This window comes from Suncus etruscus, chromosome 15, assembly GCF_024139225.1.
Source record: "Suncus etruscus isolate mSunEtr1 chromosome 15, mSunEtr1.pri.cur, whole genome shotgun sequence".
Lineage (NCBI taxonomy): Eukaryota > Metazoa > Chordata > Mammalia > Eulipotyphla > Soricidae > Suncus > Suncus etruscus.
The window spans coordinates 80,682,229-80,695,960 of NC_064862.1; positions in this window are offsets into that span (position 1 = coordinate 80,682,229).

A 13,732-nucleotide genomic window follows, 5' to 3' on the forward strand; every position below is an offset into this window, starting at 1 on the left:
ACTCACTGCTCTTAAAGAAAAATTAACATAAGCAATTTTGATAGAATAAACTGGATTTACAAAATTTTTATAATCAGGGACTGAGGATGATTTCAAATGGTTGGTTTCATAACCATCTCTAATTTTAGGACCAAATAAATCAGGAACTAAAGGATTGAGTCTAGACGAGTCTATTGAGAAGCCTCTGGAAGGCTCTCTGAATGTCCTTGTTTCTCCTACTGTAGAAGAAGGGTATAACCTGGGTACAATAATTGAGTATACCACTGAGGTCATTACAAGTTAATTGTAAGAATGAGAGATGATTGAGTTGAAGTAAACCCCAATCGCATTCCATAAAACAAGCAAACAATGGTCAGGTGAGAGCCACAGGTGGAGAAGTTTTTGTACCACTCACCTTTAGACGAGATTCTCAAAACAGAGGACATGATTCTTATATAAAAAGTACAGGACCTCTGAGATTGGCACACCACCAATGATAGCACCACTGAAATATGTTCATATGCTCAGTGGAGGTGTCCCCACAGGCAAGCCTTAGGAGTTGAAGCATTGAAGCGGTGTGGTCACAAATGAAAGGAGGGATTTCCATTTGGTTGCAAAGGGTCAGCAGTGATGTTATCAGGAAATACAGCTGAGAATTAAAGAAACTGACAAAAATTTAACAAGAGCTATCAAGCAACAGAAGTGGGATTCATGATGTGGTGCAGGGGGTGACAGATAGCTACGAAGTGGTCATATGCCATTACTATGAGTAGTAAACTGTCCCAATTAGAAAAAAGATAAAAAAGAGACAATTGCATCAGATGTCCTGCATAAGATAGGATTTTGCTATGTATGTGAATGTCCCAAATCATCTTCGAAACCGTGGTGGAGGTAAAACCAATGTCTGCAGTGGACAGGATGGAGAGGAAGAAGTACATGGGGGTGTGCAAGTGTGGGTCAGAGGTGGTGGCCAGTACAATGAGCAGGTTACCATTGATGGTGACTAGGTACATGGACAGGAAGAGGCAGAAAAGGGACACTGAACTTGTGGATCATCTGAGAGTTTCAGGAGGAGGAATTTCACAGTCCATGTTATATTGTGTGGGTCTGTAGAACAGAAACACCTGGAAAAATGAGAGGAGATACAGGAATATAAAACTGTATCACTAGATTTTATATTTTGTATATAGCTAGTCACTAGGTGCTGAAAACAGAATCAGTGAGCTGGGCTATAAGCTGCATAACACCTCCCTTCATAAAATAGAAGAGGTTAGAAAATAAATTTAAAATAAATGAACAGAAGATGGAAAAACATTCCCAAATAAAATAAATAGATGACCACAGAACTCTGGGATAAATTTAGTAGAAAAACCATAAGAATCAAATAAAGTGAACATATTACAACAGAATTCTGGAATTAATTATATTAATAGAAACAATATAAGAATCATTTGACTCCCAGAGGCTTAGGAAGAAAACCCCAATAAAGATTCAACAGTCAAGGACATCATTGATGAGAAATTCCAAGATCTAAAGAGTGCATGCAAGCACATTCTGGATGCCTGAAGATTACCAGCTGAAAGAGATCCAAAGCAAATCACCCCAAGGCACATCCTAGTCATAATGATGAAAACCATAGATAGGGATAGAATACTGAAATGAGCAAGATCAAAAAGGGAAGTTATATACAAAGAAGCATCCTTAAGATTTTCACCAGATTTATCACAAGCAACCCTCAAGGCCCCAAAGCAGTGGTGGGATATAGTGGAAAAAAAACTCAGCAAAATTAATGCTTTTCCAAGAATTCTTCACTCAGCTAATCTTACATTCAGGTTTGAAGGAAAAATGCACAGCTTCATGAATAAACAAACACTCAAACTTTACAGATTCAAAACCAACCTTTAAAGGAGACCCGAAGGATCTACTTTAAGTCAAGACAGCCCCAACAAATACACCAAAATTCTACAAAAAGATGTCACTTAACCCCATGACAATCATCTCTCTCAATGTCAATGGACTAAATGCATCAAGAGACACTGAGTGGCAAAATGGAAAAAAATAATTGAATCCAACATTTTACCACCTTCAAAAAATATATCCGAATAATCAGAGTAAATATAGACACAAAGTCAAAGGCTGGAGGACAATCATTCAAGCAATGTTAAATAACATCAATAACTCACAACCCTTGGACCAACAAATACCTTAAAAAGACTGGGGTGGCCATACTAATATCAGATGACAGAGACTTTAGACTTAAGAAGGTTGTAAGTAGAGAGATGGACACTTCTTAATAAACAAGGGATATGTACAGCAGGAAGAAATCACATATATGCAACCAAATGAGGGTCCACCAAAATACTTAAAACAATTGCTGATAGATTTGAAGAAAGACATCAGTAGCAACACAATAATAGTGGGAGACTTCAACACCGTCCTGTCACCTCTTGATAGGCCAACCAGGCTGAAACTCAACAAGGATACACTGTTTCTTAAAGAATAAATAAAAAAGTGGCTTGGTAGATTTATATAGTGTATATAAAATGATACATATTCTTCTCCAATGCACATGAGGCATTCTCCAAGATAGACCACATGCTGGGCCATAAAATATACTCTCATAAAACCAAGAGTATATAAATTATTGTTTCTATTATCTTCTAAGAGCATGATGAACTGAAAATAGAGGTGAATCACAAAAAATATAAAGAAATAACTCTAACAACTGGAAATTAAACATATCACTATTGAACAACCAGAGGGTCAGAGATGATATCAAAGAAGAAATCACCCCGAATTTGAATAGTGCTACCAGGTACTTCTAGATAAATATTTGCAGAAAATCAGCTTTATTTCATAGGACTGTCTGATTAAAGTAGTGCTATCTTACAAATAACTGCTATATTTTTTCTAATAATAATATGCATGAAAAAGGTAAAATAAACCTAGGCTCTTAGCTAAATGAGTAAAATCTAAAATGTGAAAATTAATCTTTGCAGTGTAACTTCACAGAGAAAATGGAGATTGTTTTAGATTCTTGTTGTAGAACATTTTCTATTTTGAATAAGCAACACACTTGAAGATGGAAAAATTGAGTGTCATTAATTATAATTAAGTAGAATGTATGCAATAGTCTTTCCAAAATTGAACTTGAGATGCTAAGTGTGAACTTTATCTAGAAAGGAGAGTGACAGTTTCTAATTATGTTCAATTACCTCTTTCCCTATCAACTTCTTTTAGGAGATCCTCAAGGATTGAGTTAACAAGAAACACGGACTCTTCACTATTCATCCTGTGTTTTAATCCCTCAAGACCATCGAGTAGTAATAAGGAGTTAGAGCCACAGCCCTGGAGGGCATTTCTCACTATGGTTCATACTTGTATCTTTATCATCTTCCCATGTTCAGATTCATGCCTGACTCTGCCTTCCTCCCTGTCCTGAGCACAGAGCTGTGGACCCCAATTCCAAGCATGAGCCAGCAGAGAACCAGCAGCAACCAGTAAGTGGTGAGGATGTGTGGTAGAAGATAATTCTAACTCTTGTCTTCTTACTCAGACAAGTAGGTCATGGAGAAAATACACATGGGAGCACCATGTGTATTGTTTTTTTTTTTTTTTTTTTTTTTTTGGTTTTTGGGCCACACCCGTTTGACGCTCAGGGGTTACTCCTGGCTATGTGCTCAGAAATCGCCCCTGGCTTGGGGGGACCATATGGGACGCCGGGGGATCGAACCGTGGTCCTTCCTTGGCTAGCGCTTGCAAGGCAGACACCTTACCTCCAGCGCCACCTACCCGGCCCCATGTGTATTGTTTTTATGCAAAAACATAAGGATCTTATGCTTGCTTTTCCTGTTGGAGGGGTTTGAATTTCTCACGAAGAATCCTGCTCTTCCTAGCAACATCTCTGGCTTCTTCTTCTTTTTTTTTTTTTTTTTTGGTTTTTGGGCCACACCCGGTGGTGCTCAGGGGTTACTCCTGGCTGTCTGCTCAGAAATAGCTCCTGGCAGGCACGGGGGACCATATGGGACACCAGAATTCGAACCAACCACCTTTGGTCCTGGATCGGCTGCTTGCAAGGCAAACACCGCTGTGCTATCTCTTCGGGCCCCATCTCTGGCTTCTTAAGTCTTCCTCAAACTGTGCATGGATCTGCCATTGCTTATCCCTATGTTGAGGAGGAGAGTAATAACATCACAACAAGCAACTGAAAGCTTCTTTACTGATGGTCTTTGATGAACAGGCTGTATTATTTTGTATTTTTCTTCTGTGTGGTCACTTTCTAGATATGTGGATCACATTATTCTTTATACTTGAACATGCTACAGTTAAAGAAAAGAACACAGGATTCCTTTTTGTTAAAAAAAATCAGGGGGGCTGGAAAGATAGCATGAAGGTAAGGCGTTTTGCCTTTCATGCAGAAGGATGGTGGTTTGAATCCCAGCATCCCATATGGTTCCCTGTGCCTGCCAGGGGCGATTTCTGAGCATAGAGCCAGGAGTAACCCCTGAGCACTGCCGGGTGTGACCCAAAAACCAACCAACCAAACAAACAAACAAAAACAAAAAACATCAGGTAATAGTGGCTAGTAAGAGGTATTAAATTCTTTGTTTTAGTGGTGCAATGTTATCACACATCTGTTTTTTTACTCCAGTGCCTGTATTTTTTTAGTCTGATTTCTGGGTGAAGGCTCAAACATTTTAGAACAAGAAATGTTGGTGGGTGGGGCGGAGAGATAGCACAGCGGTAGGGCATTTGCCTTGCATACAGCTGATCCAGGATGAACAGTGGTTCAAATCCTGGCATCCATATGATACCTTGTGCCTGCCAGGAGCGATTTCTGAACATAGATCAAGGAGTAACCCTTGAGCGATGCAAAATGTGACCCCCCCCAAAAAACACAAAAACATTAAAGATAAAAAACTGCAAAAGAAAACCCCAAAAACAGACATAAAAAAGAAATGTCACACTAAAAAAGGGGAAATCTTACATATAAAAACGAGCTCTTATCTACTAGGGATAAGAACTCATACTTGTTTACAATACAGGGACATCTCCCACCTTGAAAACATGTCACGTGGAACCAACTTAGACTCCAGGTGATTAGACACCATCTGTCCAGCCTTGAACCCTGGATCCCAGACATAGAAATGACACAGTTCTTCACGATAGCTACAGGAAACAAATCCCATCCGGGACATCCTCAATACTGTTCAGACACCAACAAGTGCCAGCTCTAATATGATATCCTGACAACGAGGAAAATGGGAACAACCTGACCTAAGAGCAGGTTATCCTACCCCTCCAGCTGACAATAAGAAAAAATCAGAAGACTTGTCATCCTTTGGTCAGTCCAAAAGCCAAGATCACGATTTACAGATGACTGGCTGATAGAACCATGACAGGACTGTATGTATCCTGTGACCAATAAAAAAAAAAGCCCTAGTCTAGGGTTTGAGCTACAACCTGTACAACAACCATGATCTCCAGTTCCAAAGATCTGTCTGAGACAATTGCAATGGAATGGGTCTTCTGGAAACACAACAAAAGCCGCTATCATAGGCTCCATCCTAAGATCAGCACAAAGACCAAGACCACCAAACACAGAAGACGGATTAAAATGGCACTGAGGATGAGGGAACAGAACTTCTAGAACCACAAAGAAAGGCTTCATCACAAGTTCCACCCCTTGACCTGTGCAGATACTGAGATCTCTTAGATACAGAGATCTGATTTTATCACCCAGGAGAAAGCAGAAGTCTTCCAAATACCACGAAAGCACCAAGGGGAGAGTAAATAAACCTGAATGGAGTCTATAGTTAATCCCATGACAATATACTCCAAGGGTGGAGAAACCCTGTATCTCTTAGACCAAGAAAATTCCTTTTCGAATGACCCCAATATTTTATTTTATTTTATTTAAACACCTTGATTACATACATGATTGTGTTTGGGTTTCAGTCATGTAAAGAACACCACCCATCACCAGTGCAACATTCCCATCACCAACGTCCCAAATCTCCCTCCTCCCCACCCAACCCCCGCCTGTACTTTAAACAGGCTTTCCATTTCCCTCATACATTCTCATTATTAGGACAGTTCAAAATGTAGTTATTTCTCTAACTAAACTCATCACTCTTTGTGGTGAGCTTCCTGAAATGAGCTGGAACTTCTAGCTCTTTTCTCTTTTGTATCTGAAAATTATTATTGCAAGAATGTCTTTCATTTTTCTTAAAACCCATAGATGAGTGAGACCATTCTGCGTTTTTCTTTCTCTCTCTGACTTATTTCACTCAGCATAATAGATTCCGTGTACATCCATGTATAGGAAAATTTCATGACTTCATCTCTGCTGAAAGCTGCATAATATTCCATTGTGTATATGTACCACAGTTCCTTTAGCCATTCGTCTGTTGAAGGACATCTTGGTTGTTTCCAGAGTCTTGCTATGGTAAATAGTGCTGCAATGAATATAGGTGTAAGGAAGGGGTTTTTGTATTGTATTTTTGTGTTCCTAGGGTATATTCCTAGGAGTGGTATAGCTGGATCGTATGGGAGCTCGATTTCCAGTTTTTGGAGGAATCTCCATATCGCTTTCCATAAAGGTTGAACTAGATGGCATTCCCACCAGCAGTGGATAAGAGTTCCTTTCTCTCCACATCCCCGCCAACACTGTTTATTCTCATTCTTTGTGATGTGTGCCATTCTCTGTGGTGTGAGGTGGTATCTCATTGTTGTTTTGATTTGCATCTCCCTGATGATTAGTGATGTGGAGCATTTTTTCATGTGTCTTTTGGCCATTTGTATTTCTTCTTTGTCAAAGTGTTCATTTCTTCTCCCCATTTTTTGATGGGATTAGATGCTTCTTTCTTGTAAATTTCTGTCAGTGCCTTGTATAATTTGGAGATTAGCCCCTTATCTGATGGGTATTGGGTGAATAGTTTCTCCCACTCAGTGGGTGGCTCTTGTATCCTGGGCACTATTTCCTTTGAGGTGCAGAAGCTTCTCAGCTTAATATATTCCCATCTGTTAATCTCTGCTTTCACTTGCTTGGAGAGTGCAGTTTTCTCCTTGAAGATGCCTGTAGTCTCAATGTTCTGGAGTGTTTTGCCTATGTGTTGTTCTGTATATCTTATGGTTTTGGGTCTGATATCAAGGTCTTTAATTCATTTGGATTTAACCTTCCTACATGATGTTAGCTGGGGGTCTAAGTTCAATTTTTTGCAAGTGGCTATCCAACTGTGCCAACACCACTTGTTGAAGAGGCTTTCCCTGCTCCATTTAGGATTTCCTGCTCCTTTATCAAAAATTAGGTGATTGTATGTCTGGGGGAAAATTTTCTGAGTATTCAAGCCTATTCCACTGATCTGAGGGCCTGTCCTTATTCCAGTACCATGCTGTTTTGATAACTATTGCTTTGTAGTAATGTTTAAGGTTGGGGAAAGTAATTCCTCCCATATTCTTTTTCCCAATGATTGCTTTAGCTATTCTAGGGTGTTTATTGTTCCAAACGAATTTCAAAAGTGCCTGATCCACTTCTTTGAAGGAGTATTGCCATTTTGATGATGTTAATCCTGCCAATCCATGAGCAGGGTATGCGTTTCCATTTCTGCGTGTCCTCTCTTATTTCTTGGAGCAGAGTTTTATAGTTTTCTTTGTATAGGTCCTTCACAGTTTTAGTTAAGTTGATTCCAAGATATTTGAGTTTGTGTGGCACTATTGTGAATGGGTTGTTTTCTTAATGTCCATTTCTTCCTTATTAATATTGGTGTATAGAAAGGCCATTGATTTTTGTGTGTTAATTTTGTAGCCTGCCACCTTGCTATATGTTTTTCAGATCTGTTATTTCAGTTTGGAGTTTTCTGATTTCTGTCTTTGTGTTCTGTTCAGATCGATCTATGCTTTCTTTAAGTTCTATGAACATTTTCCATATTTCTATTCTAAACTTCTTATCTGAGAGGTTAATCAGATGGTTGGAATTTTTTTGGTCATCCAAGCTATCGTCTTCATTCTCTGGGCATGGTGTTTGCCTGTGAGGTTTCCCCATTATTACGCTTGTAGTGTGATTTTTTTCCTGCGTGTTGTGGTGGGGTTCATTGGTTAGAAAGAGTGCGTGGCTGCAGAGCGAAGTGGCCATGCTCTTCTACAGCCTCTAGATGACAGTTTTTTGGGGGGTGCGCTTCCTAGGCCTCTGAGGAGAGCTTCAAGTATTCAGGAAAGACAGACAAGCAAAGCAAAGAGTTCCCTTCAAGTCCTCAGGGTCATCCAAGGCACAGCAGGAGGGCAGAGCCAGCCAAGAACTCTGTCGCAGGCAGAATCGCCAGCAGGAACACTGATGAAATCCAGTCTCAGGCAGCTGGAAACACCATGGCCCAAGATGGCTTCTGCACCCTTCTGACATGTCAGTGGATAGCCTCTCCAGCAGGTTAACAGCTGCTGAGGACAGAATCAATGTGCTGGAAGATGAGATGCAAAAAAACTCAACACAACAAAAGAAATTGGAAAAGAACCTTAAGACAAATGATCAGGCAATGGAAAAAGTACTCAAGGAATGTGAACAGATGAAAATAGAAATCTTTGATAAACTCAACAGAAACAACATAAGAATAATTGGAATTCCAGAGGCCCAGGTAGGAGATCCCCAGGAAGAATCAACTGTCAAAAACATCATCAAAGGGATACTACCAGAGTTAAAGAATACATGCAATCAAATCCTGCATGCCCGAAGAGTACCAGCTAAAAGAGATCTGAAGAATCCTTTAGACTTATTATTATTATTTAAATTTTTGTTTTATTGAAACCATTGTGATCTACAAAGTCCATTATAGTTAAATTTCAGATACACAGTGAATCAGGGCCATACCCACCACCAGTGTCAACCTCACTCCACCAATGATCCCCAAGTGTGTCAGATAGCCACCACCCTTTGCACCCTAGCCTGACAGTATAACTGGCACATTTAAGTTTAGATTGTCTCTTGATTCTATTGTTGTTGACTTTGGCTTAGATATTTAGTTCTGTCATTTTTTTTCTCCACCAATGCACCTGAGACAACTTGGCCCCTGGCCCTCATATGTTTTTTCCCTTTTCTTCTTAATTTTATAGAAAAATGCAGAAGTATGAGGTAAAATAAAGTAATCCATGTCCCAACATTTTCTGAAAAAGAAAAAAAGGTAAAAAGGAAGAGAAAACAAAAAAGGACATGCATGGCAGTTTTTTTCCATAAGTACAACAAAAGTTGGGGAAAATAGAAAGGAAAAACCTTGGCATTTTAATATTATCAATAATCCAAACAAAAAACCTTTTCAGTCCATGTTCCTTCTTTGAAGTTTAAAACTACAATAAAGTTGGCATAATAAAGTAGGGCAGAGCTGGAGAGATAGTACAGTGAGTAGAGAGCTTGTATTGCACACAGTGAACCTGGGTTCAATTCCCAGCATCCCATATGCCCCCCCACAAGCACCACCAGGAGTAGTTCCTGAGTGCAGATCCAGGAGTAAGTCTTGAGCACCATTGGGGGTGGTCTCAAAACAACAAAAAGTGAACAGAAACATTTGGGTTCAGACAGTATAGTTCAGCCTCTCGTGAACCACACATGAAGTGTGAGGAAAATAAGAGGAAATAGTGCAAAAGAATGTTTTGAGCAAAAACCCTCCATGAATTCATCCATGGGAACAGCATGTTTGTAACTTTATCTGAATTCTCTTGGTGATGAGGATGAAGTGATTCCAGCCTATTTCATTTCTTAGGGAAAACACAGGCAGAATTAACATTTGAGGGAAACTCCACCATCATTTGATAGAAAGACTTCAGTTTGTTTGGGAATCACAGGAGAAGGCATGAAGATGATTGAAGCCTCATCCCCCACCCTTTCTCCCTAGGTAACTTGACCTTACCTGCAAGACCCCGCCCATTCCTGGGAGGGGTCTTGGAAAAGGTAGATAAGGCCTTTGACCCAGGGGATTAGCTCTCTGCCCTTTTGGTCTTTGGCCAGCATGGAGGTGAAATGGAAGATGGCTGAAAGGAGTTAAGATGCAGGGCTAGCTAAGAATAGCAATTGCTTAAAAGGTTATGATATAGGCGACACGTGGTGAATAGGGCATGAATAAAGTTGATGCTTCCTGATGCCTGTCTCTGGATGAGTCTGATTCCACCGTTCACCTAAACCTGGGACCCGCCAGCTGAATGGGGATTGTGGAGCCACGTGGCCTGGGATGGCAGAGAAAAATCCCTCCATCCATCCACCTCTATCCAGATCCATCGCTAATTATTTAATGTAACAGATGATAATAACTTTAGAAGCTTTAAATAGAGAAGAAAAGGAAGAAAATGGAATAGCAGAGGGAGTTATGGAAAACTCAATGAGTAATAGTACCAATGACTTATATGCCATCAGCATAGAAGAAATAGTCTGTCTCTTAGGAAGAAATCATCTAAAACTTTTAAGTTATCTATTAAACCAGCCTTGTATTCACAATGTTCTTTAGTGATGAGGTCAGGGACCTGTCACTGACAAAGGACAGCTCGACTGATGAATCTTCCCAGAGCCCCTTTGACATCTTTATTCCTCAGGCTGTAGACAAAGGGGTTCAGCATGGGGGTTACCACAGTACATTATGGAGGCAGAGAATATCAGAGAATGAGGAGAACTTGAAACAGGGTGACCCAGAAAATAACCAGCCAGCACAAAAGAACCAGATAGGCACAGAGGAGGGGGTTCATGATGACCATGTAGTGCGGGTGGTGGCAGATGGTCACATAGCAATCATAGGCCATGATAGTCAGGAGAAAATTATCTACTACAATAAATACATTGAAAAAATAGACTTGTGTGAGGCAACCGATGTAGGAGATGGCTTTGCTCTGAGCCTGGATGTTCACCAGCATCTTGGGGATGGTCATGGTGATGAAGCAGATGTCTGTGAATGATAGATTGGAGAGAAAGAAGTACATGGGGGTGTGAAGGTGAGGGTCAGAGATGCTGGCCAGGATGATGAGCAGGTTTCCCAGCACTATGACCAGATACATGGACAGGAAAACACTAAAGAGGAGGGGCTGGATCCTCAGAGAGTTCCAGGAGGAGGAACTGTGATGCTTCTGTTTGGTTTTCTGCTTGCATGGAGCTTGTATCTGCCAGGGAAGATGGTAAAATTATGTTAAATGATGGAGCCACACTAGCCTGCACTTTTAGAATTTGCCTTGCTTTGGCAGGCTTCAATTTTTATTATTCTCCTTTTGGGGGATGAAGAGACAGACCTGTGCAGTTCTAAAACTATCAGACTGCACCTTGCTACATGGGGGCCAAAGATCCATTGGCCATGAAACTTTATGTACACAGGTTCCATTCCTCTGTGCTATCTCCCAGCCCCCAAGAAATGAGAAAAGGTTAAGAATGCGCTGAGAGAAGAGAATGTATTCATGGTGGGGTTTTGAGTTTGGTCACTTCAGGGACATGAGGGACTAGTGAGAGAGGGAAAAGAGCACAGGGGTCAGAAAGACCAGTGTATGATACCCTCAAGTACAGTGTCTTGTACTAATCTTTGACATTTTTTGCAAGCAGTAATTTCATGTTTGTAGATGGGTTAGGGATTGTGACCGTTTGGATCACTAGATTGTTCCAGGGACAGATTTAGCCTGACTCTGGGCACATAGCAGGTGCTCAGAACAAGCAACAGTTAGGTGTGTAATCAAGACTGACACAAAACACATGCACTGAAATATAAAAACAATCCTCGTTCTCAGCATACACCTGTATATATATATATATATATATATATATATATATATATATATATATATGCACAAATTTGAATACTGAAGACAAGGAAGTGCATTGATATTAACAGTGAGTTAATGAAGCTGGGAGTCTGACCACTTGGGACTCTACACCTCGTTGATCACTGGTGACCTATTTCAGCTCTCTGAGCCTGGACTTTTAGTAGGCACAATGGGATGATCATGATGTCTCCTCTGCAGGATTGTTGAGATGATGACATGAAGGAATGCTTTAGAGAACACTAAGATTCACAGGAAATTGCACAATCTTATGATTCCAGGAAAATATTTAAGTGCTACTTGGAGATGATCAACCTCAAAGCTGTAATAAGATAGTATAAAGTTGCAGATTCAATATTAAATGTTCTCTACTGAAGGGAGAAATGACAACTCTGATATTTCAGAAGTTTTAGCTAATGCTACTGTAGTAGTTGTTCTATGGTGATACCTTAAAATATGCTTAGGCACTTATAAGACCTGATTTTTTGCCATGGAATGGCAGCTGTATCTCAATTTGCTGTATCTCAATTTGAAAGGTTTTTTTGGGCCACACCCGTTTGATGCTCAGGGGTTACTCCTGGCTAAGGGCTCAGAAATTGCCCCTGGCTTGGGGGACCATATGGGACGCCGGGGAATCGAATTGCGGTCCTTCCTTGGCTAGCGCTTACAAGGCAGACACCTTACCTCTAGCACCATCTCACCAGCCTCTTTATATAATGTTTATAGATTTATTTTTATGTATTTATAAACTGTTTGAATATAATACATAATTATTTTAGATAACTTGAAGGAAAACTAGACTTTCTCATTTGGGAATCAGTTATTTAAGACCTATTGTTTATAATAAGTTTTATTATTGTTTAGAATAGACTCCATTTGATAACCTATGAAAGTTAAATAATAGAGCTATCCCCTTAAGCATGAAGTATGCTGTACATCAGTGATTTATAAAATGCAATGAAGACAAACTTTAATTATGAAAAACATAACTGTTTACTATCATGATCTTTGCTTTGTTATAAGGCACTTGGATTTTTCAGATAACCTTATCTTTGCTATGGAAATTGGTTTTAGCATGGTGCTCTAACTTGATTCAAAAAAAAAAAGAATTGACCAACAATTCTTTCTGTGAATATGCATCTACCTGTGCACATGGCTTCCCTCAGCTATTGTTTTAAACTCGTCCTTCAGAGGGACAACAAGCTTGACACTGCCGGTGGGAAAACTGTAATAGATCACATCTATGTGGATTGAATTATTAATTCAATGTTTATATATTGCACATCAGTGTGAATTGAATTATTAATTCAATATTTAGATATTGAATATTGAATTATTAACGCTTATTAGCTGAGTGGTTGCAGGAAGGAAGCTATATGATCTGCCACAGCTTTTATGAAGATCAGAGGCTAGAGAGAGAGATAGAGGTTAAGGTATTTGCCTTGCATCTAGTTCAACAGTACCACACAAGGTCTCTGAGCACCAAAACGAGTGATGCCTGAGAACAGAGTCAGGGTTAGCTCTTGAGTATCAGTGACTTCCCTAAAGATATAATGACAATTCCTGTCCAATAATATACATTTTTGTTATTAACATACTTATTCCAAAACATATCTTCTATAAACATATTAGTAATACTATTGATAATGTTTCTCATGGACATAATTCCAACATTATACCTATCACCACTCTAACGATCTTCCTCCCACAAGGAACCCAGTCCCCTTCTTTTACACTCACTGAACTCAATTTCGTGGGCCAGTTTCCCCATCATGTTGCTTTTGGATATTTGTTGCTACCTCATTGTATATCTTTAACAGTGACATGATTTTTAAGTTTAGAGCCACCCACTGAGTAGCAATTATTAAAATAATTAAAAATGTAACTAAAGAAATGTGATTTACAAAGTCATTGATAGTTGAATTTTAGACATATGATACACTAGTTTTTCTTTTTTGATATACCTCTTGCAGTGATACAG